This window comes from Apium graveolens, chromosome 7 (assembly GCF_009905375.1).
Source record: "Apium graveolens cultivar Ventura chromosome 7, ASM990537v1, whole genome shotgun sequence".
Taxonomy (NCBI): domain Eukaryota; kingdom Viridiplantae; phylum Streptophyta; class Magnoliopsida; order Apiales; family Apiaceae; genus Apium; species Apium graveolens.
Window position 1 is genome coordinate 224,481,879 of NC_133653.1, and position 4,619 is coordinate 224,486,497.

General features: G+C 37.6%; 1 non-coding gene across 1 annotated transcript; it reads left to right on the forward strand.

The window, feature by feature from the left end:
* The first annotated feature begins 4,073 nt into the window (after positions 1-4,073).
* On the forward strand, positions 4,074-4,180 carry LOC141676172 (small nucleolar RNA R71). Its single transcript, XR_012556776.1, has one exon. It is a non-coding gene; the product is annotated as a small nucleolar RNA R71 (small nucleolar RNA).
* The last annotated feature ends 439 nt before the right edge of the window (positions 4,181-4,619 follow it).

Here is a 4,619-nt window from a genome sequence, read left to right on the forward strand (position 1 = left end):
TAAATATTTCAAATCAATAATCAATAATCAGATGATTCCCAGATCGGGTGGAGCATTGTCAAGAGGCGTCACTTAATAACCCTTTCTTACAGATAGAAATCTGTTGTTGACAGAATCATCCTTTCTCTCATATCGAAAATTCATATTCAATTACGTGTTTCATAAACACAAGAATCTCATGATTGTATTCATAATATTATTATTAAGGTTATGAAACAATTTCACTATACTAGGTTGTCTAACAAACGCCTTATGTTCATTCAAGTTCACCTAAATCTATCATCGCATGATAAACTAAGCATATATCACATATATAAACATGAATAAACATCAAGCTAGGCATGTTACATCATCTAGCACATTCGTCTAAGCATTATACATCTCTATGTATCACATGAAGTATTTAAAAGCAATTTAAACAGCTAAAAACAACTTAAAAACACTTCTGTTAGCTATAAACAGTTCGAAACAATTTCATAAAATATCATATAATATACCATTAGAAGCGTCTCGAAAAGACGAATCCAACGGCACCAAAATCACCCAATTCTGAGCTTCCACGCGCTCTCACGCGCCCCGAGAAGGTGCCCCACGCGCCGTCACGCGCACACGCGCTGTCAGGCGCGTGTCAGACCTCCCCCACGCGCGCCCACGCGCCTCACGCGCCCCTAACCCCTATGCTGACGTCAGCATGACGTCATCTGATGACGTCAGCATGACGTCAGCATGACGTCACCAGTGCGTGTCTTCCACGCGCCGCGCGTGGCACGCCAGCGCGTGAGCCCCACGCGCGCGTGGTCGACGCGCGGTCCTTCGTCCTATTATCAGCAGTCGCCGTTTTCCTCTCCCTCGGTTTGCGTGTGCTGCCTGACAGATCTGATCTCTGTCCGCCTTTTAAATTCCGTGCAACACAGAATTTCACAGCAGATGCATATGATAGATATATACATACAAACAATTATATATATATATGATTATTTAATACGAATTTAATTTCAACAACTTCAAAAATTCATAATAAAAAATCTATACATCCTAAAATTATGAAAAAAATACCCAGACGATCTACAGCACTTGTAGAACCCAGATCAACATTCAAAATTATTCTGAAAAACGATTTCTCATCAGACAAAATTAATCCATAATATAACTTGTAAAAATCATAATTAATTCATACAAGCACATAAAATTCTGAATTTTTTACCACAGATCTATATGCATACAACCTATGCTCTGATACCATTGTTGGATTTTTAACGCAGTGGGGCATGGCAAAACACTTTTACACATACAAAATCCAAATAAAAGCATATAAATCGTGAATAAAAATTCGAGGGATCGAATCTAACCTTTTAAAATAATTCGGAGACAACGATCAGAGATCCTTAGCAGTTGCTCCTCAAGTGTGAAGCACTCCACCGGTATCCACCAAGAAAATGACTTTTAGGAGGAGGAGGAGGTGGAGAGAATTTGGTTTTCTGAAACTTTTGGGTTTCTGGGGTTATAATAAAATAGGGTCTATAATAGTGTATTTATAGGCAAAATTTTCAGCTGAAATTTTCCCATAAATATTATTATTATTATCCCATTTATTATTCTCATTAATAATTAAAACACCTTTTAATTATTAATCCTTTTTCTAAACACTTTAGAAATAATTCTCTCTCTTGATTTAATTTTCAAAAATTAAATCCTTAATTAATAATATTAAGAACTTTTCTTAATTAATTTATAATCAATTAAATCTCATTTAATTAATTATTAAATTTACCAATTAATTATTTATTTCACAAATAAATAATTATTAGCCATTATTAATTAATTCCTCCACCATAAAATCATTCTCTTTTTATGGTGTGACCCTGTAGGTTCAATATTAAGCCGGTAGTAGAAATAAATAATAATAAAACTATTTTATCATTATTTATATAAATTCTCTAATTTATTAAATATGATTAATTAATTAATCACATTTATTCTACATCGTGAGTGATGCTTCTCAACATATCGCGACTATCCAGATAATATGAATTCACTGCTTAGAATACCAAGAACCTGTCAGTGAATAGTTACCATACAATAAACTCCTTCTACCCTACAATGTCCCGATCAAATACAAGGCATGGATCTCGTGTCAAGCCTATCTAATTCAATCACTTGCTTACCATTTACTATGCATAGTTCTATGCAAATTAGAAACTCCTTTCTAATTTCATTTACTCTGGCCAGAGATTCCTGAACTAGCATAAGTGGATCAGCCTTGAACATTCGCTTCCTTCACTGGAAGGGGTAGATCCTTTATTGATCATACACTATCTTCGTGTACAAATTCCTATACCCAGAAGAGCCCTAATAATTGTCCCTGGAGACTAAGAACTAAATCAAAGCATAATTCAGTGTACACAAGATGACTATGATGACCTCAAGTCTAAGGATACTTGTACAACTATCACTAAGTGAACAACTGCTGACACGTGAGTGAACTCCATCAGTTGTTCAGCTGTGCGAGTCATGTTCAGTGAACTTATTCCATAATAAGCACCTACATACTAGCTATAGTGTCACCACACAAATGTCTATGAGAACAGACATCCTTCATAATGAAGCAAGCATAGTATGTACCGATCTTTGCGGATTATTAATTACCAGTTAGTAATCCTATGACCAGGAACTATTTAAGTTTAGAGTTATCATCTTTTTAGGTCTCACTAATATGATCTCATCATAATCCATAAAAAGCTTTACTCTAAACTATGGTATATCTTATTTAAACACTTAAATAGATAGAGCCCGTAATAAAAACAAAACAAGTCTTTATTAATATCAATGAAATCAAAACAGATTACATAAAAGTTATTCCTATATCCTAATACACGATTGGACTGAGGACATATTCCTTTCAGCTTCCTGGATCTTTTAGCTTTAGAGGCAACTTCTGTTGCAGCACAGCACTGTATTCCTCCGTGAGAGCAACAATCTCTAAATCATCTAGCTTCACTTTCCGAGAGAGAATATATTTCATAAACTTTGCGTAACTAGGCATTTGCTCAAGAGCCTCAGCGAAATGTATGTTAATATGAAGTTTCTTGAACACCTCAAGAAACTTCTCAAATTGCTTATCTATCTTTTTCTTCTGCAGCCGCTTAGGAAAAGGTGGTGGATGATAGATCTGTTTCTCCCATGTATTACCCTCAAGAGGAGTGTGCTAAATAGTAGTCTTCCTTGGTTCCACTTCTGCTTCCTGCTGCTTTACTACTTCTTCAGCCCTAGCTTCTTCCTCTGAAACTTGAGTTTGTTCGGGATTTACAACCTTCCCGAACCTTAAAGTGATTGCCTTCACCTACTCCTTAGCTTCCCTCTTTCCTGGTACTTCAGTGTCACTAGGTAGTGTACCAGGTTGACGATTTAGCAAGGCATTGGAAATTTGTCCAATTTTATTTTCCAAGGTCTTGATAGAAATAGCTTGGCTTTTGCACATAAGCTTCAACTCCTCTAATTCAGATTTTTCATTAGGTTGTTGCAACTGAAGTTGTTGTCTTGGTGCATATTGCGGTTGTTGAAAATCAGGGGGGTTGTACTGCTTTGCTGGGTACTGCTGATAAGGCTGTTGAACTGCATTCTGAGTGTTGCTCTAGCTGAAATTAGGATGATTGCGGTTGTTAGGATGATAGGTGGTTGGCACAGGTTGTTGCGATCGCTGAAAGTTGCTCATAAACTGAGCTGATTCACTAGAAATAGCACACTGATCAGTCTCATGGGCACCGGCATAAAGCTCACAGACACTAGTGATTTGATTAACTCCGCAATTAGCCAAAGTGTCCACCTTCATCGTCAAAGCCTTAAATTAGGCAGCTATAGCAGTTGTTGCATTCAACTCCAGAATTCTTGCTTCTTTACCCTGAGTTAGCCTCTGAGAAGGATTCTAGTATTCATTAGCAGGCATCAGTTCAATCAATTCATAAGCTTCATTGTAGCTCTTAGCCCACAAGGCTCCTCCTAATGCTGCATCAAGCATGGGTCTAGAAGTAGCCCCCAATCTATTGTAGAAATAGTATATAATCATCCAATCAGGCATGCCATGGTGTGGACACTTCCTTAGCATCTCCTTATATCGATCCCAAGCCTTACACAGAGATTCTCCAGTTTGCTGAGCAAACTGAGTAAGAGCATTCCTGATTGCAGCAGTCTTCGCCATAGGGAAGAATTTAGTGAGAAACTTTTGAGCAAGATCTTCCCAAGTACTGATAGACCCTGGTGGTGGAGAATGTAACCAGCACTTTGCTTTATCCCTCAGAGAGAATGGGAAGAGTCACAACTTGATAGCATCTTCAGTCACACCATTGAACTTGAAAGTGTCACAGATCTTGATGAAATCCCTAATATGCATGTTGGGGTCTTCTATAGGAGAACCCCCAAACTGAACTGAGTTCTGTATCATCTGAATCGTGCTTGACTTGATCTCAAAAGTGTTAGCCGAGATGGTTGGTCTAATGATGCTCGACGGAGTATCATTGATCTTAGGCTGAGAATAGTCCATCAAAGCCCTAGGAATTTCTGCTTGATCACCCATTACTGCTAAAGCTGGTTCCTCGACTTTCTTTTCTTCTTATACCTTCTCT